The sequence below is a fragment of the Heterocephalus glaber genome, unplaced genomic scaffold, assembly GCF_053883595.1.
Source record: "Heterocephalus glaber isolate CG9 unplaced genomic scaffold, H.glaber_assembly_v1.0 deba00001673, whole genome shotgun sequence".
Classification (NCBI taxonomy): Eukaryota; Metazoa; Chordata; class Mammalia; order Rodentia; family Bathyergidae; genus Heterocephalus; species Heterocephalus glaber.
Window position 1 is genome coordinate 13,587,722 of NW_028258410.1, and position 27,368 is coordinate 13,615,089.

General features: G+C 42.3%; 1 long non-coding RNA gene and 1 pseudogene across 2 annotated transcripts in view; one reads left to right on the forward strand and one right to left on the reverse strand.

The window, feature by feature from the left end:
* Positions 1-27,368, forward strand: part of LOC110344559 (uncharacterized) — a 146,897-nt gene that overhangs the window by 81,464 nt on the left and 38,065 nt on the right. The window lies entirely within an intron of this gene.
* LOC101713025 (translation machinery-associated protein 16 pseudogene) lies at positions 3,825-6,220 on the reverse strand (annotated as a pseudogene).

The window sequence follows — 27,368 nt, forward strand, 5'->3', positions numbered from 1 at the left end:
TCATCATCTCAGCTTGTGTGTGAAACAGAAGAACTATGGCCACGCAGATGGAAGTTTCAACTACTTATAGAATCTAAGGGTGGAGAGATCTTTTTTTTCCCTTAAATTCTTTCATTGGTACAGTTTAGGTATACAATCCATTTACATTTATCATTGGGTGCTTGTACCTGTGCATGACTCATCTTGGTTCTTATTTTTCCCCATTCCCTCTGCACCCTTCACTCCTCACCCTTCCCTATTTACAAAGACTTTGTGTCCATTTTTTCCTTTTTTCATAATTTTTCCTTTCCCTTCTTTTCTTTCCCCTACCCCTCCCACTTCCCCTACCCCTTTGTTTTTTTAAATATCCTTTTATTGGTACATTGTAGGTATAAAATACAGTTACATTCATCATTGGAAATTTGCACCTTTACATACTCTCTCTTGCTTCTTATTTTTTGCCCTTCCCCTGCCCTCCCTTCAACCCCTCCACCCCTCCATATTTACAAAGACTTTGTTTCCATTTTTTCATTTTCTCATATTAATTCCATTCCCCTCTTTCCTTTCCTCTACCTCCCCCACCCCTTTGGACCTTTTCTTCCTATTTCAAATTATCAATTATTCATCTTAATCATTTTAATCCTTATTTACCCTTTCAGTTTCTCACACTAGAGAAATTATTTGGTATTTACACATGTGTGTCCTATTTATTTCACTTAAGAGTATCACCTCAATGTGCATCCATTTAACTAAAGATGTCTCTAGTTTCTCATTCTTTATGGCTGATTAGTACTCCACTTTTTTTTTTTTTTTTTTTTTTTTGCTACTGGGGATCGAACTCGGGACCTTGAGCTTGTGAGGCAGGCACTAAATCCCTGGCCCAGTTTACCATTTTATTAAAAAACCACATCTTCTTTATCCAGTTTCCAGTTGATGGGCACTTAGGCTGTTGTCAAGCTTTAGCTATTACAAACTGTGCCACTATAAACATGGGTGCACATATATCACTGTGGTATGATTCTTTTAACTCTTTGGGGAAGATCCCCAGCAGGGGAATAGCTGGGTCAAATGGGACTTCCAGCCCTAGTTCTTTGAGGTATTTCCATACTGATTTCCACAGTGGTTGCACCAGTCTGCACTCCCACCAACAATGCAGAAGGGTTCCTTTCTCCCCAAAGCCCCAGCAGCATTTGTTATTGGTTGATTTCTTGATAGAAGCCATTCTTTCAGGGGTGAGGTGGAATCTCAGTGTTATTTTCATCTGCATCTCTCCAGTGATCATTGATGTTGAAGATTTTTTCATCTGTTTATTTGCTACTTTTACTTCTTTGTCTGAGAAATGTCTGTTCATTTCAGATGCCCATTTTTGGAATTGAGTCTTTGAATTTGGGGGGGTCTGATTTTTTTCAGTTCTTTATATATTCTAGATAGTAGTCCTTTGTCTGAGGTATAGCTGCTAAAATTTTTTTCCCACATTGTAGGTTGTCCCTTAGCTCTGTTGGTGGTTTCTCTTGCAGTGCAGAAGGTTTTTAATAAGATGGGATCCCAGTTGATTCTTTGTGCTAGTTCCCATGCTACTGAGGTTTTGTTCGTAATGTCTTTTCCTATTCCAATGTCTTCAAGAGTTCTACTTAACTTATCTTCCAACGAGTTTTGTGTTTCTGTTTTAATATTTAGATCTTTAATCCACTTCAATCTTAGTTTAGTGCATGATGATAGATATGGTTCTAGTTTTAATCTTTGGCAGGTTGAAATCCAGTTTTTCCAACACCATTTATTAAATAGGCTATCTTTCCTCCAATGAGGGTGTTTGGCTCCTTTGCCAAAGATGAGGTGGCTGAGTATGTCTGGAGTTGTTTCTGCATCTTCTAGTCTATTCCACTGATCCTCAGGTCTGTTCCTTTGCCAGTACCATGCTGGTTTTTTTTTTTTTTTTTTTTTTTTATCACAGTAGCTTTGTATTATAGTTTCATGTTGGGGATTGTGATACCCCCAGCCATGTCTCTGTTGCCTAGAATTGCTTTTGCTATTCTAGGTCTCTTCTGGTTCCAAATGAATGTTTGGATTGTTTTCTCTAGTTCTGTGAAATATATTATTGGAATTTCAATTGGCATTGCATTACATCTGTATAGCAGTTTTGGAAGTATGGCCATTTTCACTATATTGGTTCTTCCTACCCAGGAACAAGGGATGTCTTTCCATTTTCTTATATCCTCTTCAATCTCTTTTTTCAGAGTGCTGTAGTTTTCAGAGTAGAGGTCTTTTGCTTCCTTCATTAGATTGATTCCTAGATATTTCATTTTTTGGATACTATTGTAAAGGGAATTATTTCCCTAATTTCTCCCTCAGTGAGTCTGTTATTTGTGTATAAGATGGCTATTGTTTTTTGAGTGTTGACCTTGTATCCAGCTACTTTACTGAATCTATCAATTAAGTCTAGAAATCTTTTGGTGGAGTTTTTTGGGTCTTCTATGTAAAGTATCATATCATCAGCAAATAATGACAGTTTCACTTCTTCCTTTCCTATCTTTTTTCCTTTTATTTCTTTCTCCCTTTTATTTGTTTCTCTTTCTAATTGCTGTAGCTAATGTTATTGATCTCCAATTTTATTGTACTATGGTCTGATAATATACAGGGGGTAACTTCAATTCTTTTATATTTATTTAGACATGTCCTATGAGCTAGCATGTGATCTATTTTGGAGACTGACCCATGTGCAGCTGAAAAGAATGTGTACTCTAATTTTGCAGGGGTGGAACACTCTGTAAACATCTATTAAGTTCATTTGTTCAATAGTTTGGTTCAGTTCTAGAATTTTGTTAATTTTTTGTCTAGATTATCTGTCTATTTGTGATAGTGGGGTATTGAGGTCCCCCACTACAATTGTATTAGTGCTTATTTGGTTTTTCAAGTCCATTAATATTTTTTTGTATTGTTGGGGGCATTCATATTTGGTGCATATATATTTATTTATTTTTTAATAAAAGTAAACTTTATTTTTGGTTTTCAGAAGTATAAAAGTTGTAACACTTTGTATAAATTGTTAACAATTTAGTTGATACCTAGTTAATCTCCCACAGCATTATTTTTTCCTTTTCTTGAAAAGTTATACTTGCATCCTTTATAAGACAGACTAACATATATTAGCATTTAGTAAATTATTTGAAGAGCAAATTTCTAGAATATCCATGTTTGTCATGGTACTTGAAATATGTTTAATATATTAATTTAAGTAATGTATCTCAGAAGTAACAATTATAATCATTAGTTCTCTAACCTTTAGGTCTGAATAAAATCTATCACTTTTCACAATGAGAAAGCAGAAAATAATATAATAATCAAATGGAGCTAACCTGAAATCAATTAATTCTCTTGGGCCTTTTAAGAGACAGGGCCTGGTGGGTTGTCATTATGGAACCCTTCCATTTTCTGGCTTCCAGTCTTGCCATGTGATCTTCCCCTCTCGTGCCCTCCCACCACTGTGATAACCATGCACCATGACGTGTAGCAGCAAGAGGAGGCCTCACCAGAGCCAGCACTGTGCTGTCTAGACATTCAGCTTCCAAAACCATGAGCTAAATAAACTTTTCTTTATGTTATCCAGCCTATGGTATTTTGTTATAGTAATGAAAAACAGAACCTATCTTCTATTTTAGCAACAATGTAAATGAAACACAACTTTCATTTTTAAATAAAAATTACAATACCATATTTGAAACTGCAATTGTGATTCACATTGTGAGAGAGAATGAGTTAAACAGCAAATACTAGATAATAATTTCTCATGAGTAATGAGTGTGATTTGAAGTTCTCATATTATTTATTTTCAACTCAAGTAAGGACAATTAGGCCACAGGAGTCATTTCTTCATCTGAGTCACTTGATTTGCCTTTTAGTTCCAATTGCCCTAAATCTTTGTCTATAGTTAAATTTTGAGTTTTCTTTTTGTGCTTCTTAGCAATTGCATCATTCTCACAAAGTTTTCTCATTTTAATGTTTGGCAATTTCTTCAGCTCCAAATCCCATTCCCTAAAGGTTTTCAGACTACTTGCGTGTAAAATGTCTGGAATCTCAAGGCCGTAGGCTTCATACTGCTGTCCTTCAGGTTCCATTGTCTGCTTGATGACCATCTCCCGGGCTTGGTGGCACCTTCCCTGCTTGTCCTTGATGCTGTTGTGTAACTCAATCTGCTCCAGCTCACTGCTGAATTGTTTTAAATACTTTTCAATTAATTCACAAGCATCTTTCTTTGAATATTTCATTTTTGGGGGATCCAGCTCATTTTGAAACCACTGCAGTTTTTTACCAGTAAGGTTGAGATGTAAAGCCTTTTCATTCTTCAATTTTTCCTTCTTTTCTTGTTTCTGGGCTTCTCTTATAATTTGAGCAGCTTTTCTACTGTAAGGGTGGATGATTTTTTTTTCTGTTCTTTTTCCCTTTGGTGCTTTAGGCATGGTGACATCCTGGAGGCCACAGAGGACCTCCGCACTCCAGACTGCACAGGCTCACAGCCCAGAGCGGTGGCTCTCATGCACACTCTCTAGCCCAACACACGTGGGGCCACCGACACAGGGCAGACCTGACCGGAAAGGGAGTGCATGTATATTTACTATTGTCATCTCTCCCTCTTGGATTGTTCCCTTCACAAGGATGTAGTGACCATCTTGGTCTCTCTTGATTAGTTTTGGTTTGAAATCTACTTTGTCTACAAATAAGATAGCTACCTCTGCTTTTTTCAGGGTTTCTGGCTTGTGGAGAACTGTTTTCCATCCTTTTACTTTCAGTCTATGAATTAAGTGTGTTTCTTGTATATAGCATATTGGTGGATTTTCCTTCTTAATCCATTCTTCCAGTCTATTTCTTTTGATTGGTGAATTGAGGCCATTAAGATTAATGGTTATAATTGATAGATATTGACTCATCCTTGTCATGATGTTTTACTGTTGTTGGCTCTTTTATTTCTTATTTTTCCCCTTTCCCTTTAGTTTCTTGCCTTGCCTGGTGGCTTCCCTCTGTTGGGCCTCATGGAGTTATGATCTTCATTGTCTTTTTCTAGGATATTGCTTGGGATTGTTTGGAGTGCTGGTTTGGTGTTCATGAAATTTCTCAGGTGTTCTTTGTCATAGAAGTATCTAATTTCCCCATCAATTTTGAAAGATGATTTTGGATGATACAACAGTCTAGGTTGGAAGTTGTTTTCTTTTAGGGCTTGAAATACCTCACTCCAGGCTCTCCTTGACTTGAGGGTTTATGTTGACAAGTCTGCTTTGATTCTGATGGGGCTTCCTTTGTAGGTGATTTGTTTCTTTTCTCTCACTGCTTGTAGGATTTTGTTTTTCTGTTGGGTTTCTGGGATCTTGACTATTATATGTCTAGGTGTAGATTTATTTTTGATCATGGCTGGGTGGAGTTCTATATGCCTCACTTATCTGTGTGACCAATTCTCCACCTCTGTCTGGAAGTTTTCTATGATTACTTCTGTGAACAGTTTTTTTTATGTCAATTGTACTTTCTACTGTTTTTTCATGGACTCCTATCAGTCTTATGTTATTCTTCTTTGCGTCATCTAGCATCTGCTGGATTGATTTCTCATGGCCCCTTACTATATTTAAGAAATCTCTGTTTTCATGGTCATTAACCACAATCCTGTCTTCTATATCTGATAGTCTATCTTCAGATTCCCATAATCTGCTATGCATGCTTTCAGTGGAGATTTAATCTCGTGAATGTCTGTTTGAATCTGTCTCATGGATTCCATTTCTTTCTTATGTTGGGGGATCATGGTTTCCATTTCTTTCTTATGCTGGGCATTCATGGCTTCCAGCATGTTTCTGAGCTCATCTATTTTTTAAAAATCTGTTTCTGTTCTAGAGCTTCTAATCATGTCTTTCACTTTGCTCACCATCTCTGTAGTTATCTGGGAAATTATTTCTGTTTTGAATTTTTCTAGGGCCTCATTCATCAGTTTTGTTACTTCCTGTGCTATCAGTTCAGGGTGTCCAGGTGGTTGATTATCAGACTTTTCCTTTGGTGAGGTGAAAGTCTGCGTTTGTGCCTTGCTTAAATGTCTTCTCTTTTTTGTTTTTGGTACTGTCCTTGGTTTAATTCCTGGGTTGATACTTCGAAATTGCTTACTGTTAAGTATCTTTGTTGCTTGTATTTAGAACCCTGATGGAATGATTGCTTCTCAGAGATGTCTTCCAGATATAGCTGGTCTTTAGGTTTTGATTCTGTAGTGACTCTGAGGCTGTCTCATTTTCGTTATACCAGGAAGGATAACTGATTAGATAAATCACAACACCTTAGCCCAAGTGATACAATCAGCAACACCATAGCATCAAGAACATCTTAGAAAATGACATTTTGTGGTAGTGATTAATCTATCACCTTTAACTGTGTGAATTAAATCAAAATCAAGGACCAACCCAACATAGGTTTATAGTGAATAAACTCTTCAATATAGCAACTTTACCCTTTGGGATGGGGAGTTAGAAGGAGTTGGGGAGGGAGGGATAGGTAGGTAGAGGGATAGGGGAAGGTTAACAGTGAGGCCAGAGGGCACAGGCGAGAGAAGGAAAGAGAAGAAAAGAAAAATAGAGAAGAAATATGAATTAGAGGCAGAACAGGAACACAAAGGGAGATGAAGAACAGTGTGGGACAGCAAGGGAGGGAGGCAGAGAGAGAGAAAGAAAAGAGAAAAGAAAGAAAAAAAATAAAAATAAAAATTTATAAAGAGTAGGAAAAATATTAAAAATAAGAGCAAAAAATAATAATAATTTTGAAAATAACAGATAAGAAATAAAAATGAAGGGCCACCTTCAGTGTATGTCTCTTCTGTCACAATAGACAACATGGGCAGCAGTGTGCAGTTATAAGTCAATGAGTCTCAGCAAGCCAGTCACAGACTCATGTGATTCAGGCAGATTTCTGGCTGCAGGTCCCAAGTTGAGCTCCCTGTCCTCCTTCAGGGTTGAACTCTGCAAGGTTCTACTGCAGGTTCCAACTGCCCTTCCCCTGAAGATAGTCCAGGTTCCAATGGGAAGTGATGATCCCTCCAACTTACCAAGCACGGTGGTCTGGTGTGCCTTTTATTGCAGAGATTCTTTTCACTTTTCCAGTGGGCTTCAGTTTTCATCAAGCAGCCTGAGAGAGGCCCTCTCTCTGTTGTTCACTTCTGCTCTATCTCCTGGAGCTCAGGACAATGGCCTTTATGACCCCCTGTGCCTTTGTAGTGTGGAACCAGGCAGCAGCACAGCTAGGAGACCAGAGGCATGGGGGTTGGGGTGGGGGTGGGGGGCTGCAAGCGCCCTTGGCTAAGCTGGTCGTGGTGGGTGTGGCAAATGGCAAAGGGTCCTCACTGTTCAGCTGGTCGCCAGTGGTTATGGTGTGGGTTGTATGGAGTGGGGCTCCAGGCAGCCAGGGACCTCTCTTGGGTGGAGAGATCTTGAAATGAGCAACCCAAAATTTAGTATGGAAAAAGTACCATAAACAGAGTCTAAAGGCAAACAAGATGGAAACATATCCAGTAGGATATACTTTGTTTTATATACATATATATGCTTTGTTTTTTTATAGACAAAAAACACTTTCATTAATAAGAAGATGAATCACCTCCCAGAAAATTGGGCAAAGGATATGCATAGTAATTCACCAAGAAGGAAATGCAAATGCCTAATATACATAAGAAAAAAATGTTCTAGGGAGTCAGGGAAATGCAAATAAAAATGAGATTTCAACACCATTTTTTTCCTGGTGGGATTGACAAGAACTAAAAAGATATCAAAATCTGGAGAGACTACTGGAAGGAGGACACTCATGTACTTCTAGTGTTCATAAACAGTTTCACTGTTTGGCAATTTGGGCTTACATGAAACAGCACATGGATACGAATCTCATGGTATTCACTGAGGGCAGGAGAAGTACCATTCTGGCTTATTTTCAGCAGGGCAATGTAACTTTGGATGCTAAACTACTGTTCTTCCAGTCTGCAGAAAAGCACAGTCGTAATCCTTTGGGAATTTCCCTTTACTGCTAAATGCATCGGAGGTGAATTTATACTGTCTCGCTTGGCTGTGTCAAGGCTACTAGTGACAGTGTGGGGACCATTCATCACGAGGGCTTTGCCTGCCCCGTGCTCAGGGGGTGGGCTGGGCCCAGAGGGTCTTTCCTGGCTCCGTCCCCCTGCTGTGAGACCTGCAGGGAGAGCTCGGACTTCTAACCTGCATCTCAGGGCTGCCACCCTGCTCACAAGTGAAGATTTCACCTCCTAACGCTGCTGGCATGTTCCAGGTGAGGCTGCGCAGATGCAGCATTACTTTTTAATTAAATCTTCTGTAAATGAATGGCCTTTATTTTAATAATTGCAAGATGGGACAGTCCCTGTCAGTGTGTAGCATATGGTGCTGGCATCTGCGGGGCTCCTGTTTTTAATCAGTTTTGTAATAAACTGTGGCAAAAAGGTAGAGCGGATTAGGAGAAAATCCATCCCAATGTTCTCTGTACCCAGAAAGCTCTTCTTCAATTTTGTGCCTCGTATACTCCTCTTATCCTTGAAGATCCAGCATAAATGTCAACTATTTTTTATAGCTTTCCTTAAATTTCACCCCCTCTCACTCCCCACTGCTAAGCCGACAGGGTTCAGCACTTACCTCGGTTTTAAAAGCAAAAGAAACATGAGAATAAATATGAATTGGATTTCATCAAAATAAAAAAAATTGCATTTTAGAAGACACTGCCAAAATAATGAGAAGACAGGCTACAGAATGGGAGAAAAGAATTGCAGCAGACAATCTGATAATGGACTTGCATCTAGAATGAGTAGAAAACATTTACAACTGAATAATAAAAAGTCAAATAGCTTAACAAATAGAAATTGATCTGATCATTCCATGATGTACACATGTACTGAAATACCACACTGTACCCTGAAAGTATGCACAGTAACATGTAAATTAAAATAAAAGTATATTTAAAAAATGGACAGCAAAGGATTTGAACAGACATTTCACCAAAGGACATATCAAATGTCCAACAAGCACATGAATAATACTCAACATCGTTGGCCATTGGGAAGATACCACAACACATTAAAAACTGTGGCGTTGTATACTTTAAATAGGTGAATTTTAAGGCATACAGCATCATTATGTTATCTCAGTGAAGTTATTTTTAAGAATCACATGCAGAATGTTGCATAATCAGAAGTCACATACCATGAAAGGGGCACTGGGCAGCTCTCATTTTAGAATATACGAGGAGATTTTATCACTAATCTGCCCTTCTCCCAAGGAGCAGATGCAGGCTGCCTGCTGACTCCGGTTCTGTGAGCTCAGATTCAGCTGTTACAAGGGCCTGCTCTCAGGGCTGCAGCTACATTCTGGACCAGGGTGTTTCTCTCTCTCTCTCTCTCTCTCTGTCTGCCCAGTGCAATCCTCAACTAAAACTAACACCAGAAACCAGACCCCCTCTGTACCCCCGTCCTTCAGTTGACAGTGGCAGGGATTTTGAGAATTTCCTCACCGTCGCTCTGAAATGGGAGCCCCATGCCTACCATGACAACCTCGATAACCTGTCTTGTCACTGGCTTTCCCTCCACAGGCCCAGCCATTCCCTCCTCCAGTCTCCTCTAAACCTGCTTCCTGGTGTAAAATTCCAAATACAACCGGGAGCCTCCAGGTCCCTCTGGGGGAACCAAAGTGCAGGCTCCAGGGACACACTGTGTACCAGGCTACTTCTTCATACCTTTTCCTTCACTCGACTGCTCGCTCCAGGAAGGTAGGACTATGGGCTGTCCACCAATACCTGTTCTCTCCTTCTTCCTCACAAATGGACCTGTTTTACTGAAACAGCAGCAGGTCCAGTTTGCGCCACTCACGGTCCGCCCTCCTGTGCAAACAGGGTGGTCACATGGCCCTGTTGTGGCCAGTGAATGTCAGTGAAATCTTGGAGCAACTTCCAGGAGGCAAGAGAACCAGGAGGCAGCGAATTCCAGGAGGCAAAACCCAACTAGCGAACTCAACTGGCACAAACTCTCCTGCTCTTGACTATTTCCTTTTTGCTGCCTGGAACGGTGACATGAAAGCTGGAGCTCTGTCCTCCACTTTGTAGTCTGAAGACAAAGATCCAATCTTGTAAATGTGGAGTCTGAGTCCAGAAGAGGCCCAAGGCTTTGGTGACTTCCTGGAGAGGTAGTCATATCCTTGCACCTCTTGCCTCCCGATTTCTAGTTGTGTGTGAGCAAACAGCTCTTTTTTTAAGCTCTCAGAATGTGGAATATCTATTCTACACTGCTGAATTGATCTTTGAAAATAAGACTGTTTCTGATTTCTTGGCCATTTCTTATTGCTGTCAGAAGCAAATCATCTCTCAATATATATTTTAAAGGAAGAAGCTCTTAGCTATCTCCCAGCCAGGTGCTAACCAGATCTGACTGTGCTTAGCATCCAAGATAAGATGCAGTCAGGGGTGTTCCGAGCGATGTGGTTTGTTTTCCCTCCAGACAACCTTAACCATGTAAAGCTCTGACAGATCCTATTACTCCTTTTAAAAAGGAAGCAGTTTCATTGGTCTGTAACGTTATCAACAATTTTCTCAACGATTAGACTGGGTGCTGCCTGTAGGTGGGAACTGACTCATTCATCTTCATACACTGGCACCCGGCACAACACCTGTAGGTTCTGACATGAGACCCAGTGGACTGCATAACAGTAACTGCCAGCTGGAAGACAGTTTGCAGTTTCTTTAAGATTCAAACATATATTTACCGTATGATCTAGCAATTCTTCTCCTGAGCATTGACCGAAAAAAACGAAGACATGTTCACACATACGCTTGCGTGTGAATAACCGTAGCAGCATATTCAAATGTTCCAAAAGTGCAAGCCCATCCCACCGAGCAATGGCTGGACCAAAATATGTGAGCTGTAAATAAAAGCAATAAAAGGGGATGAAGTGCTGATGCACACGCTATATGGATGAACCTGAAAACATTTATGTAAGTGGAAGGAATAAGACATAAAAGGTAACATATTGCATGCTACTACTTATCAGAAACACCTATAAAAATGAATCTGCGGAGACAAAAAGTGGATTAATAGTGGTCTGGAATGGGAAGTTGCAACAGAGATGAACTATAAATGGGAACAAGGGATCTTTTTTTTTTTTCTCTTTAGATGAGTAAATATGCTTATTTGTTTATTTATACAAGTGTTAATCAATGAATGCTATTGTGTACCTAACCTTTTATTTATTTATTTTTTATGTTAAATTCTTTTATTGATACATTTTAGGTATACAATACAATTACATTTCTCATTGGGAATTGTACCTTTACATGATGCATCTTGGTTCTTATTTTTTCCCCATTCCTAGCCCTCCCTTCATGCCCTCCACCCTTCCCTATTTACAAAGACTTTATTTCCGTTTTTTCCCTTTCTCAGCATTTTTCCTTTCCCTTCTTTCCTTTCCCCTGCCCCTCCCACTACCCCTACCCCTTTGGACCTTTTCTTCCTATTTTGCATTATCGATTATTCATTCTAACCATAGGTACATTTTAGGTATACAATATAATGACATTCATCATTGGAAATTTGCACCTTTACTTAGTCTCTCTTGGTTCTTATTTTCACCCTGGGCACAAGGGATCTTACTGGGTGGATGAAAACGTTTGAAAGCGGATTGTAGCGTTGTTGCGCTGCTTGGTAAATTTACTAAAAATCACTCATTTGTACACCTAAAATGGGCAAATTTCTTGGTATGTAAATATATCCCTATGAACTTATTAAAAATATACTTGCAGTTGTATTCCCTGTGTCTTAAATGGATTATAGTCACGTATTGCTAATGTATATGCTAAGTAGCCTGATTTAGCCATTCTGTGATATGTATATATCTCCAAACATCATTTTTACATCACAAATTTATAATTTTACTCATCAGGTGAAATAATGAAGCTAAAGGATATCTCTAACATGTGTGCCTCCACGATGTGGATGAGAAGGACATCCTGTCTGAAGGCAAAGGAGTGAACACTTATGAAAAACCCTCATGTGCAGCCCTTGTCCAAGCTCTGGCCTCCCCTCAGATGCCTCAGAAGTTCTGGTGGCTCCGGGTTGGCTCCTAAATGAAGGGCTAAGTTGTGGCCTTAAAGTACTGCTGTCTCGGGAAAAGATGAGCTGAGACCTGAATCTTCAGTTGCTTATTTCTGTCCCTAAAAACCCTCAGCTCATTTTTGTCCCATGTATTCTTGAGCTTCTTCTCAACAGCCCCTCCCCCTGCACTGGGGTTCTTGAAAGAATTGTCAGGAGTCGTTTCCTCCGTTCTTTTCCATCTTACTCGTCAGCATTGTCACTCTTGGCTCCTGCTCTTGGCATTACATGGAGACAAGTTTAGTGAAGGGCACTCGTGATATTCCTGTCATTAGATCTGGTGCACATTTGCTAGTGTTGTCAGTGTTGATTTCTCATCCCTGGTGTTATTGGCTTCCCCTTCCTTCTTAATACACAGTATTTTCTTGGTTTTTATTTCACCCTTCTCCTGGCTTTCTTCTTATTCCTGTGGTAGCTGTTTCTCCCTCATCTTTTGCAAGCCCATCTTCTCCTACCACATCATTCAAATTTTTTCTTGTACTGATGATTGAACCTAGGCCTTCACACTAATCTACATCCCCCACTTTTTATTGTCTTTTTTTTTTTTTGGTACTGGGGATCGGACTCGGGACCTTGCACTTTCGAGGCAGGCGGCGGAACCACTGAGCTACATCCCCGGCCTTTACTGTCTTTTTTGAGACAAGATCTTCAGAAATTGTTAAGATGCCCAGGCTGGGCTCGAACTTGTGATACTCCTGCCTCCGGCTCCCAGAGTGCTGGGATCACAGAGTGCTTGTGCACTTCCGGCTCTACATCATTAAATATGGTGGTTCTTCCTGCCTGACTCTGCCTGTGCCTTCTCTTCTCAGGCAAACATTTCTCTCTATGTGGTTTCATCTTGCCCACCATCCCAGTGTCTGGCATGTGGCACATACCTCTTCTCTAAGCCTAGACCATTCACTAGTGGACACCTCCATGTAGATAGTGTAATCTTCACATCTACTGAATTTATGTTCTGTCCCCTTACATTGGCTCTTTCACAGTGTTTCTTCCCTATGAATGGGCCCAGTATCCACGCAAGTGTGTAAGCCAGAAACCCTGGGGTTTTGGATACCTTCATGTCCCTCACTTCCAGCATCTAAGCCATTACCAAAGCCAAATGGCTTTACCTCCAATACAACATTCGAATCCATCTCTAGCATCTCAGCCTAAGCTACTATAATGTATTTTCCTGACCTTTGCATGTATCTCCTACTGGTTTCTCTGCTTCTTTTCTTGTCTTCTCCAATTGTTTCCTCATCCCAGTAACCACCGTGTTCTATTCCAAGCCCAAAGCTGATCATGTCACTTACCAGTGTAAAATTTCAGTGCGTTTCTGATTCTCTCAAGAGCAGCGTTACCATCTTTGTCACAGGCAGCATGCCCTTCATTGTCTGGCCTTCCATTATTCTGTTACTTGCACCCTCTACCTCCACCTCCATGCCTTGCATTCTCCTTCTCTCCAGACCTCCCGGCCTTCTGTCAGTCCCTGGGTGTGCATGGTTTTCTCTGTCCTATAATTTCGTACAAACTATTTCCCAGGCAGAGAATATCCCCACACCTGCTGCTTGTGGTGCTGCACCTGTGTAATCACAGCTCATTCTTCAGCTCCCAGTTTGAGAGCTCTTCTCCGTTTGGCCACGTCGTCCTTCCCAAACAATCTAGGTCAGGTTTGTATCTTACCTTTATCTGTGGTCATAGAACCAGATTTCTCTCCCAGACATGGACCCCCATTGAATTTGAGCCTCATCACTGTGTTTGATCAAAGCTACAACCACATGTTGTTCATGAGCTCCATGAGATGAGAAGACAACCTGCCTACCTGTGAGCAATCAGGACCTTGCACACACTGAGCATGTGGTGGCTTAGATCTATAAAGTGTCCTGAATGAGTGATGTGTCCAGAGGTGGGGTTTTTGGAAGGCGATTGGATCATGGGGCACTGCACTCACCAGTGAGTGAATCTACTGAAAATCTCAGAAATAAAATGTGCTGTTGGGGAAGCAGGGTCCTGATGGAAAGAGTAGGTCACCCAACTTGGAAGGGTGCATCTCCCACCCCGGCTCCTCCCTTCTTGCTCTGCTTCTTGGTCACTTGGTGTGGGCAACTCTCCTTCCCCAGACCCTTCCTGCCTTGGAGCCCTGGCTATGGACTGAATTCTCTAAAAACTCAGCCAAATAAACTTCTCCTGTTTAAAGTTGTGAGTGTCGAGTATTGTGTCCAGGAACAGGAAAGTGACCGAGACAGAGCATAAATAGTGCTGAAATGCCAGTCATTAATAACAGCAGCAGCTGGGGTTAGGGCACAGCAAGAGTCCCAAGGAAATAAGATAGGGCCTCACAATGGCACATGGGAACAGAGTCCCTGGAGGTGGGGCTGAAGCATCAGGCTACAGTGGCAGGGACACTGGCTTGTCTGAGATGACAGGAATAGGAGCCTTATTGAGAGCATTGGTGGATATAGCTTATTGAGTTCACTTTTAAAAGCCAGAACCCCAAAGTCATAACTGAGCTTAACAAAAACTGCTTCCTCCGTGTGGTGTCACCAAAAGTTGGAAATCTGTGGCAACATGTGCTGGTGGGAATGAAAATAAGCCAAGAGTCCCATCCAGGGCCCATGATGCAACTGGTCCAGGTACCAGGATGTGAGCAGTGACCAGTAAGTCTCGAGACAGGGGCGGTGGGTCATGGAGGTTGCAAGTCCTGATCAAGTCTTGGCTCACTGAGTAGTTATAGCTCCTGTATCTGACGTACACAATAAGATGCAAGTTAGTGGAAGAAAGAACTTGTCCGGCCTTTCTCTCACCTTCTCTAGCTCTGATTCCTTTTCCTAGAGAAGAGCTGGAGAGATAGGAGTGCCCCAAAGGCAGAACCCCGGAAAGGGGAGAGAAGAACGGGACCTGATTTATGTCATAGGAACAGATTGATGCCGGAAGCTTAATACTTAGTATTTAGCCAGTATGTGCCAGCTACTGTCCTAGGACCTAAAGACCTAGGCTGTTTCTATATGTTAGCCGTTGTGAAAAGTGCTCCAGTAAATGTGGGAATGCAGGTGTCTCTGGTTTGCTCATTTGGCTTCCTGTGGATGAATACCCAGAAGAGGCACAGATGGATCGTGTGGGAGATGTAGGGCTGGGACTGTAGCTCAGGGCAGAGCTCCTGTCTACCATGTGGAATCTAACACCACATCAAACCTGGTGAATAGATTTTTGGTTTTTAAAGAAACAACCACGGTGTTCTTCATTAATGATTGTACTGATTTACATTTCCACCAACAGTATTTGAGAGTTCCTTTTTGGTTTTTCTTTTTCTCTTTTTAATAATAGCCATTCTAAAGCTGGGCATAGTGATGCATGTCTGTAATCCCAGCACTTGAAAGGCTGAGGCAGGAGGATCACCAAGAGATTGAGGCCAACTTGGGCTACACAGAGAGTTGAAGGGAACCCGCACTACAAAGCGAGACCCTGTCTCAAACAAACAAACAAACAAACATAGCCATTCTCACTGAGGTGACATATCTCATTGCAGTTTTGACTTGCATTTTCCTGATAGCTAATGACATTGAGCATTTCTTCATGTATTTGTAGACCATTCGTACTTCTTCCTTTGAGAAGTGTTTATTCAGTTCATTTGTCCATTTTAAATTGGATTAGTTGTTTTTGTTAATTTTCTCGTGTTCCTTATAAAATCTAGTTCTTAATCTTTGGTCAGATGAATAGGTAGCAAATATTTTCTCCCATTTTGTAGATTGTGACTTCACTCTGTTTCTTTTCTTGCAGAAGCATTTTGGTTTGATGTGTTCCCATTTGTCTGTTTTGCTTCTCTTTCCTGTGCTTTTAAAGCCATAACCAAGAAGTTATTGACTGCACCAACGTTGTGAAGTGTTTTTCGTACATTTTCTTCCAGCAGCATTAGAGTTTCAGTCTTACATTTAGGACTTTGATCCATTTTGAGTTGATTTTTGTTTTTTTACAGTGTGAGGGATGAAGACTATGTTCAGCTGTCTGCATGTGGGTTTCCAGTTTTCCAGCCCCACTGTCTATTGAAGGGACTGTCCTCTCTCTAATATATGTTTTTTGACACTTTTGTCAAGAATTACTGAGTTGGCTGTAGATGTGTCCACCACCTTGCTATTTTTTTTGCTTAAGAATGTTCGAATTGTCCATATGACATTTGCAACCAATTAATAAATTAATATCCTGATAGCAAAAAAGACCCACTGAAAATGAAAGCGGAGTCGCTAATCATCGTCTTGAGTTATAATAAATTCATCAGGAGGAGAGAGCCCTTCTTATGCCTGTGGAATCAAGGTCACTTGTTTTTTCCTAAATCGTGGTTTTCTTGAATTCATAATGAAGGTGGAGGGTAGATGGGGAGAGATGCCAAGAAATAAAGAATGAGAAAAATGAAAATGATTTTATTTATAATTCAGGCTTGGCCGTGCACTAAGAGGGCAACTGAAGCTCTTTTCCTGCCGTCTTCTTCCACAGATGGGGAAAGTGCCGGAACTCTTGAGCAGAGTGCTGCATATTTGTTGTGCTAGGCTGGCATCTCTCATTGCATTTCCATACATGGAGCTTTCATTATCACTTGCTCTAAAGAGTTCTGCTTTTTAAATGTGTTCTGTTTCTGTGGTTGAAATTCTCTTGAGGAGAGTGAAGGAGTGGGTATCTCTTTTCACCTGGGCACACTTCAAAGAAATTAGAATATTTGTTAGACTTTGGCTCAGTTTACAGGTCCTTCTTCTCTCTTTACAAACACTTCTCGGGTCTGTGACTGAGCCATTGTCAGGTGAAATGGGCCAGGCAGGTGTGGATGGCTGTGCACAGGCCCACTGTGTGTTGACAGGTTGAAGTGCATGGTCTGCATCCCTCATGGATCAGCAAGATAGTAAGCAGCTGTCTTCACAGGCAGGTGGGGCCCTGGTGACCAACCAAGTTTCCAGGACCCTGCTTGGTGACATGGAAGCAGTTGAAAGTAAGGATGCAAGGAGGTCCAGACCAACACGTAGTGTCTGAGCATGGATGGACTGGAAGCAAAAGCAACAGTGACCATTTATGGAGGGTTTATTGTGTGCCAGTCCTTATGCCAATGTCTTTACAGCTGAGAAATGAAATGTTACCTACCTAAGGGTATGTAACATTACCATTTCCAATTCTTTACAGATGAGGACACTGAGGCACAAGACAATATGCACACCCATGTTTATAGTAGCACAGCTCACAATGGCTAAATCTTGGAAGCAGACTATAAAGAAAATGTGTGGTATACGTGCACAATGGAGTATTACTCAGCCATAAAGATGGATAAATTTGAACCATTTGTAGGAAAATGGATGCACCTTGAGACCACAATACTAAATGAAATAAATTAGGCACAGACAATTAAGTATAACATAGTTTTCTTTGAATTTAAATGTTAATTATAAATAATTTAAAGAACAAAACAAAAGATAGTAGAAAACAGGGAGGTAGACTTTGTGGAGATGAGAGGGGGATTTAGGGATTGGAATGTACAGAAGTGAAGGGAGAGGAAGGAGAAATGGAAAGAATTAATATGTGATGTGTATATGTGCCAATTCCCCATGATAGATGTATTCATTATCACAAACGTGTACAAAAAATGTCACACAGATAGAAAATTATAAACTCATGTCTGGCTGCTCTCATCTTATTGTGCTTCTCTCGGCATTAAAAGTAGGTATTTGAAACTCTGATATAGGACTGTTTTTTGGTGGGGGCAGGAGTGGTATGGGGAGCCCCAGTCCCCAGAATATATGTCAAGGGTAAGACAGGGCTCCAGGTCTGTACAGGACAGGGGTTGATGGGACCATGATGATGAAGGTGTGTAAACTAACCTTAATCATGCTACAAGAAGGAGGCTTGGTAATGTGGACAATTGATGAGAGTATCCGTAAGTTATTTTAAATTTTTGTAAGAAATGCACACTTTTCCTAAATCCTTATAAAGTATAACTGGCCACTGTCCAGGAATATTCCTTAGTTCATTATTTTAACAGTAGAAATCCCAACAATAGTTGAATTAGGCGCAAGGCTGTCCAGCTAGGACCTGCCTTACCAGCCTCCCTTGCAGCTAGGTGGCCATTTGGCCAAGTTCTGACTCTTGGAGGTGAGCAGCAACTTCTGTGTTGCACTGTTCAGGAAAATGAACTCATTCTCCTTTGCCTGTACCCAACTTTCTGTTTTCTGAGATATGATGGGATTGGGGAACAGGAGAACACTTTTGACCCAGGAATGGAAGCCATATGTTGTAGATGGCTGAACTACTTCATTGTTCTTACACTGCTCCCTTTAGGAGTGCTACATAAAAGAAAAACAAGCTTCTATTTTGTTAAAAGTTTGAATCTTTTTCCTGGAGTTTTTAGAACATTCTCTACCTAATATCCATCATAAAGATACAATTTTATTTTCCCCACTGGGAAAGGAGATTAAAGATAAAAATCATTCTTGCATGCATGCACTGATTAAATAATTGTGGAATGGCTTCTGTGTGTCAGGTACCATGCTAGGGGTTGGGGACACAAACTTGAAGATGTGGTCACTGCCCTCATGGAACTCACAGTCTGGCTGGAAAGATTGAGATGATGGGGAAGGATGATGATAGAGATGTAAAGAAAAGATTTGACAGGCACCAGGAAGAGACAATCATTTTATTCAGGCAAAGTTCACTATACCTGGAGGAGATGTATTTGATGGCATGTATCTTATTTGGCCAATGTGAATACAGTCTGCACATGGCTGGCATAAAATGGGTCCTTGTTCTCATTTGGTAATAATAATGCACTAGTGGTAGAGAATTTACATGGTAAGTTAGAAAGTACCTATGAAGGAATGACTTCTGTAATTTTGGAGTCAGTCCTGTTTGTTAACAGGGGAAGCCACAGACTGAATGGCTGCTCTGTCACAAACCACAGTCTCCCTTCCAAGGGGTTTACGGGATCATAGGGTAGGGGAGAACTTCTAGGATCATAGGGTAGGGGAGAACTTCCAGCAGCGAATCCAAAATGGTTCAAACAAAAATAAATTACTTAGGTCTCACGTAAATGGGATCTCGTGGAATTCTTAGATTAAGGCATAGCTGGATTTAAGGCTCAGTGAATGTAACAAGGACCTAGTGGTGTGTGTTAGCCCAGGCTGTCATAAGAAAATTCCATAGGCTAAGTAGATTAAATAGCAGACACCGGTGTCCTTACAGTTCTGAAGGCCAGAAAGTCCAAGTTTGAGGTCTGGCAGGGTTTAGTCTCTGATAAAGTCTCTCTGCCTGGCTTGTAGATGACCATCTTCTTGCTGTGTCTTCATCTGGCCAGAAGAAAGAGGTTAAAGCAAGCTCTGGAATGTTTCTTCTTGTAAGGTCACTTATGCCTGGCAAGGGTCCCATCCTCATGACCTCACCTAAATATGATCATCTACACATGCTATCGCACTGGGAGTTAAGGTTTCACATGGGAATTTGGCAGGGAGAAATTTCTGGGTATCTGCATAGCTTGGCTCATCATTATTGGCTTCAGTCCTAGGTTCCCCATGGAATCAAGGTGGCTGATGGCAGCTCATATCTATACTTTCTGAATTAAAATCCAGAAGATAAACATGAAAGCCTCTTTCTTGGTGGATGCTTACTCCCCATAGCACATCTTCCTGAGCTGGACTGGACAAGATGCATATCCCTAGGGCTGTTGCTGTGGACAAGGGAATCCAATACCTGGATTGGCCTGGGCTCAGTCACGTGCTCTCCCTGGAGCCACATCCCCCTGAATCCCATGATCTGAGAGTCGAGAAAAGGATGAGTCCTTTCAGAAAAATGTGGTACTATTCCTTGTAATATGCTGGACAGCAGACCCATTCCATTCTCATTACAATAAAGAAAATCCCAGATTAACACTCTTTGCACTTTTATCATTGTATTGACTGGTGAAGGATTTTCAGAGAATTAAGGGAGAGTAATTGGCCAAATGGCACACAAAGAAATGTTTGGATGTAAAATAAGCAAAATAATTTTCTTGCAAGATGAAGGCAGATCAGTTTTCTGGTTCTTGGGCATCAGCTCTGCTATAGTTTAGCTGTGTGGCTTTGGGGTAGTGTAGCTCTCTAAGCCTCAATTTACTCACATGAAATATGATTATAGAGTGTTTAATTGTGTTGTTATGAGGATTAAATGACTTTGTGGCTGTGACATGGTGCACACAGGATAATTTTTAGTCATTACTAACATTACAAGAGAAGAGAAGTAATTAAAGGAAAAAACCTAAAAATATGTTGTATCCCTAATTCTTAGAAAACTGTCTGGCACTTAATAAACCTTTGTGGAACAGAAGAATAGAGGAAAGAAGTGGCAGAGGGTGCTCAGGGTTAAAATTCATGGTACATTCTGGTCTTATATTGGTGGGTTGGTAGAATAGAACTCAAAGGGAGACCCATTTTCTCTAAGAAAAATCTGTGTAAAAGGTACTTGATTGTGAGCTACCCATTATAAGGCACTTTCTGTCCTAGAGGTTGGCTCTTGACTTTTTCTCAGTGGTTTACAGGTGCTTTCTACCTTTCTCTATTGGGGCACACAGGGTCTGGATAATGTAGGCAGAAAGGCATAATGTTTACCAGCCTACAAAAACCCCTCTTATGCCTGAGTAGTTTGGGACCTGATTGCTTTCCAAAAGTGATACCAGAATTATAAATGTCCAGGTAGCTATTTTCCTAAGTGAAAAGAAAGCAAAATTGTTCATCAAAGTGTTTAAGTAATAAGTGTATCCTGCTCTCCTAACGCATTTCATGTTTTGAGATCTTTCTAAACAAAAATTGTGAGCATTTCAGGAGCTATCAGGAGCCAGGAGAGAGGCAGAGGTGGGGGGGGGCAGTGAGAATGTATTTTCTTCTGCTGTAAGTGCTGGAGCTCTTCTGTTTGTGTTGTCAAAGTCATATGTCTGAGAGAGCCATTGGTTTGGGGCCCCCCAATTTCCAGGTTTGGTTTCCAAGGCCAGGTGGCTGGAGAGAATATGGCCACCCTGGATCCATCCTTTGGGGAAAATAAGTCAGTGGCCTTGGACAGGGCTGGGAAAGGTCCCCAAATGTATTTTACTGAAGCTGTTGTAGAGATTAAATGAAATAGATTCAAAGAGCCTAGTCCTGGGCTGCACTGCAATATATACTCAACATATCCAGGCTCCTGTTCTCTTTGCTGTCTATTAGAGATACGTTCTGTGGCAGGTAACATAAAATGACTATTCTGCAACACAGGGACACTTATTTTTCCATGTATCATGATGTCTAGAGGTCAGTGGTGGCTGTGTCAGTTCAGGGGCTCAGTAGTGCTGGGGTCACTGTCTCTGTAACTTTCTCGGCATTGCCCTCATGTGTGTCACCTGTTGGTCAGAAGATGGCAGCAGCTCCAGTTTCAAACCTGTGATGGGAAGAAAATGGAAGCATAAAGGGCTACATCAGTGGGGTCTCTCCCCCTTCCTGAAGGCAGAAACACTTTTTTAAACCGATGTCTGCCTTTCAGTAGAATTCTGATTATGCTTCATTCGCTGAAATGGAGTCACATGACCTCCTCTAGCTGCAAAGAGGCTGGGAAATCAGGTAAAAGATCTTGTGATTGGTGACTGAGAAACACATTGTCCCCACCCCCTATTGAAAGAGGCTGCAGATTGAGTTCTTCTGATGCAGACACTCAGATGGAACTGAGCTTGCAGGATGTTATTAGAGATTGTTACCCACGGAAGGGAAGGAAATAAGCAAAACTGGGTAGACAAAGAAGTTGAACTGCAAGGCCTGGCCAACCTTGGGCAGCTCTGGAGCATATATGGTCTGTGGAAGTTGTCCCTGCTGGGCTGACACCCACTGCGTGCTTGGTCATTGATCGTGAGCTCAAAGAACAGGCGAAGTTTACTAATCTGGAGATGAGAGGACCAGGATGGACAGGAGGTGTTCACACTGTGTGATCCGGCAGCTGAGTTTGTAAGAACTGTGGATGTCATGGGAGAGCTGGTGACGGGCAGCCTCTCAGTGTCACACGAGGGCTGCCTACCCCAGGTACTGACTGCTGGGCCCTCTGCTCCTAAGCCACAGTCTGCTCTGCACACAGGCAGCAGCAGTGTTTTTATGGTGAACAATTACTGCAAACAAGCAGTGTTACTCACTGTCCAAGGACGAGGTGACAGCAGGGGAGCTGCAGGGAAGGAAGAAAAGGACAGCTCATCTAGGAATGTGAGGGGAAGGTTAGAGATACTTCGTGATGACCTGGATCAAATCGAGGTATCTCTAATGTCTACCCATGACACCCCCACAGTGAGGCCTCAGTTCCTGTGCTATGTGATGGAGCTTATAAAAAACATGTCAATGTATTTTATTTGGAAGTCATTTAAATTTAAGCAACATGGCAAAGATAATACAAAGAGTTCCTGTATCCTCTAATTCCATTTCTCCATTGTCAGCATCTCACATCACTCTGAGACCTCTGTAGAAGTCAAAAGCCAGGGCTGGTACATTGCTATTAAATTCCAGAAATGATCACTAGCTCAACCCCAGACCATATTTTGATCTCACGTCTTCCATGAGCAGCCTCTTTCCCTTCCAGAACCATCTAACCTGTCACATTGTTGTCATGTCTTCTTCTTTTTTTTTTTTTTTTAACTTGGAACAATAGCCATTTACTTAATCAGAAGACCATTCCCCAACTAAATCCGCTCTTTGTTTGTATACACAGTCAGCAAAGCAGAAAAATCAAAATACTACCCAAATAATTCAGTACTAATACTATTTTCATTTGTAATTTCCAGATCATCAAAACCAAAAAAAAGATTTTGTCTAAGTGTTGTTTTTCCCTTTTCTGTGACTTTTATGCCCAACTGTGTTCACAACCAGTGACCTTTCAAATGAGTAGAGCTTGACCTGGAGTTCATCAGGTAGCAGAGAACCATGGTCTTGGTTTTGGTTTAGTTAACCCAATTGCAAAGAATCAATATATTCTCTAATTTTACTTTTTGGCTATTTTGAGACAGGGTCTTGCTGTGTAGCCCAGGCTGTCCTTGAACTCAGTCATCCTCCCGCCTCAGCCTCCCACATGCGGGGATCATAGGCATGCGCCACCACCTGGCTGGAATCACGACATCCTGGCACAGCCCCAGCCCTTCTAAGACACAGATGCAGTGTGGATTCGTGACAAGCCTCTGCACGCATGGCAGCCAACAGCTGACAGAACCGTGGATGGAGGTGGCAGAGCACAGGAAAGCTTGTCACAGCGCCCCCTGTAAAGTCTCCCCATCAGCTAAAATGCGCCAGCACCAGCTCCTGGCGGCTACGGTCGGCCTCGAGGTCCAGGGACTCCATGGGCTCAGACTCCTCCTCTGGGGGCTGCTGCATGGGCCCTGGCAGCGGGGAGGACCAGACGTCCATGCCGTGTTCCAGGGAGATGTTGTGCAGGACACAGCAGGCCGCGATGCTGTGGCTGGACTTCTCTGGAGAGTACTGCAGCGGCCCCTTGGACCCATCCAGGCAGTGGAAGCGGGAGCAGAGCATCCGCAGAGGCTTTTCCATCACACTGTGGGTCGCAGAGTGAGCCAGGTTGTAGCGATCTTCTGCTGGGGTTTTCGGGAGGGGAAGTGGGGTCATGAGCCAGGTGCAGAGGAAGAAGGAACTGTCACCAAGGAGCCAACTATCCTTGAGCATTCCACCTTCAAACTGACTACTTAGGGAGGACTGCTGCAGCACAGCACAGTCCTGTAGGCTGCCGGGCCAGTTTGTCTCCATCGTCATTAGCGTCCCTCTGATGTCACACACCATCAAGCAGTTTAGAGAATGCAGACCTTTGCGGTTCACATAGGTTCACATCTTCAGCATTTGGTGCCTTGATTGCCACGTGGATAGTGTCAACCACCCCTACCACCCCTGGCATCCCTGCCAACCCATAGAATTCATCCTTCAGAGCCTGCACAGAGGCTTCGTCAGCTGGAAAGCAAATGAACTGGGAGGCTCTTTCCATAAGTGCTTCGGTGACATTGGCAACACAACGACTCATAGATGCGTGGCTGATTCCAATAGCATCTCCCATCCGCGTCTGGAAGGAGCCTGAGGTATAAAAGCCCAGTGCTGCAAGGATCTGTGTCTCTGGGCTGACGGCCCTGGACCACTGAGTAGGTCGGGAAAGACTTGGCCCCAAGAGCTGAACCAGGTGATAAATGAACTGTCGAGGAAACCCATACATGGACATCAAGTCTTCATTGGTCACGTCATCCAGCTTAAAGCGGTCCAAAGTCCGGTGACCCCGGCAGTACAGCAGGAGATCAGAGTCCAGCACTGTGATGGGGATGGTCATATCCAATGTGAATGCTGCCTCTCCTCACTGCTACTTTTTCCGAACTTTTCCCGTGAAGACCTTGGCACCAGAAGGTATTTAAGGAAGTGTCAGCAGAACTCATCAGCTAACCCTAAGTTAAACCGATGACATTTATAATCTTCCCTCTCTCTGCCGCTGCCAGGTTACTGTCCCGCACTCCACCCACCCGCCCTCGTTGTCATGTCTTCTTAGAGTCCTCTGACCTGTGACCATTCCCATCTTCCCTTATTTTTCACGACTTTGGTGGTTTTGAGCAGTGCTGGTTAGGTATTTTGTCGGTGCTCTCAATTTGGGCACGTGTGATGCTTTTCTTGTGATTGGTCTAGAGTTATGTAACAGGTTTATGGAAAGAATACCATGGAGCTGTGTGCTTTCTCCTCATATTTAACTTGGGGGTATATGATAGCCATATACTATATCATTGGCATGATAGCCTTGATCATGTACTTAAAAGATATATAGCACTGAGTTTTCAGTTACGTTTGACCTTAACACTTTCATGTGGGTTTATGTCTTAAATCTACTGCTATTCAAGGAAGGGTCATGGGAATGTGGGACGTGGTGCCTTACCTGTGATACTGATGAGATGGTAGGTCTTCTGTGGACAATCTTTTTATGTTCCTTCCCAATTCTCCTTCTTACCCTTTCCCTACCAGACCTGACACTGCCAAGTGCCAAAACACCTACTCTGCCATGATAATATCAGCAGCCACCTGCTGAATGCTCTGGCAGCCAGGCACTTTGTGTACAATTGTCTCTGATTTCCAAAACCACCAGCTGAGTGCATATGATGCTATTGTTCATATTAAGAAACAAAGCAGTAAAATGAATATCTCTGGGTCACATAGTGGGTAAGTAGAAAAACAAAGATTTGAACCCATACCTTTGCCCTTTCTCCCTGTGTTTGCCATGGGGAGATGCATGGGATGGGGAAGTAGAAACGATGGATGTCACATGAGCACGTTAACCTGGGGTGGTCCTACAGTTGGCTGTGGGAAGCACAAAGAACTTCAGAGGACAGGTAGATGACAACCACTCAAAAATGGATGCATTCTTTTTCCTAATAAAAAGGAGGGCGTGGGGAGGAAGAGACAGAGGGGAGAGAGGGTGAGATGAGCTTTTCTGTATCATTGTGGTGATGGTAAGAAATGTACAACCATCCCTGGCTATCTCTATAAGAAAGCTGCGGGGAAGGACAGGGAGGGAATGATAGGGTCATGACCCCAAAGTTGTTCCTAGCAGTAGATATACCATAGGAGGTCCTCAGTAAATATGTGCCCTTTGAATGGACAGTCATGGTATATAGAGCCTTTGTTTTTAGAACATTATTTTGCTTGACATTTGACAAAATCAAACCACCCAGAACATTGGAATGGTTTTTCAGTTGAGTGCTGTTGCTTCACAATTCTGTCACCTGAGGCTGTCTATACACAGTTCCTCCTGCCATTCACTCCCCTCCGACTCCCGTTGTCCCCTTCTGTGAGCCCATCCCTTCTTCTTCGGTCCCCCAGCACATTGCTGGGGGAAATGTCCCCATGTAATCATGTTTACTGAACACACGGGAAAGCAGGAGCGGTCACACAGCTCAGAACCAGAGCACGGTTCTTCGGGCCCTCTGCCCCTTGTGAGTTTCTCACCGTGGAGGCTTTCTTGTGCATCGGTTCTCTCCCTAGGCTTTGGCTGGTCATCTCCTTACTGGATGTGGTCTTTCCCTGAACTCTGGTTCCCAATCTTTTGTCTCCAAGAACATGGCTGGGACGGGGAAGGTGGTAGCAGATCAAGTAGTTCTGTAGCGTGGGTTTTAACTTTGCTTTGTCTTAACCTCCATTTTGCACACTAAACCTGGGTTGTAAACATCTGGTGGGTACCCAGCCTGATCACCAAATGCTGGTCCCATCGGGCCTGTCTTCATAACCATACAGCCTTTAGCACTGTTTCTAAGGAGCCATTTACCTTTGGGTTCCACCATCAATTGCTCACTAACAGACAGAACTTTGTTTCTATCCTTCACTCCTTTCATTCCTTCCTTCAACTCTCTCTTTCCTTCCCTCACCTTCCTTTCCTTCCTTCCCTTCATTTCTGCCTTCCTGTTCCCCTTCCTTTCTTCCTCTTCCTTCCAACTTATCAATATAATTTATAATTTTATTTACATGTATATAAATGCTTGCCTAAATGATATTCAGTAGAAAGTGGGAGCTATTTTTAACTAAGTATCCAAACATTTTAATGGTTTGTATTGAATAAACTTTTATTTCCCAACTGATTTTTAAATTTACACTTTTACTCATGCATTAAGTTTCTAATATTTGTATACCTGTCTGTTTATCTCTTTTTCTATTTTTATTGACATATACATACTATAAAATGCAGTAGCTTTTGGTTTACTCATGTGATAGTGTAATCATCACCACTGTCAAATTCCAGAACATTTTCATCACCCCAAGAAGAAATCCCAGTCCCCAAATTTCACACCCCTTAGCAGTCACTTTTTCCATTCATTCTCTGCTTCCCCAAGCCCCTGTCAACCACCAATCTACTTCCTGTCTTTATGCATTTGTCCCTTCTGGATATTGCATACAAATAGGATCATACAATATGTGGTCTTTTGCTTCTAGTTTCAGAAAATTGTCTTTATTTAAAAAGCTTCCGTATTAGCCTGGCAATGCAGTGATGAAATACCTGGGAAAGTCAACTCAGAGAGGGAAGGTTTAGTTTGAGTGTTGGTTCAGAGGTTTCAGCCCATGGCCAGCAGCTCGGTTACTGTGAGCCTGAGGGGAGGCAGAAGCTTCTGGCAGAAGGGCCTTGCGGAGCGAAGCTGCTCACCTCATGGCAGCTGGGAAGCAAAGAGAGGGAAACAGCTCGAGAAGAAGGGACTGGAGACAACCTGCAGTCCCCAGGGTCACAGCACGTGACCCACTCCCCT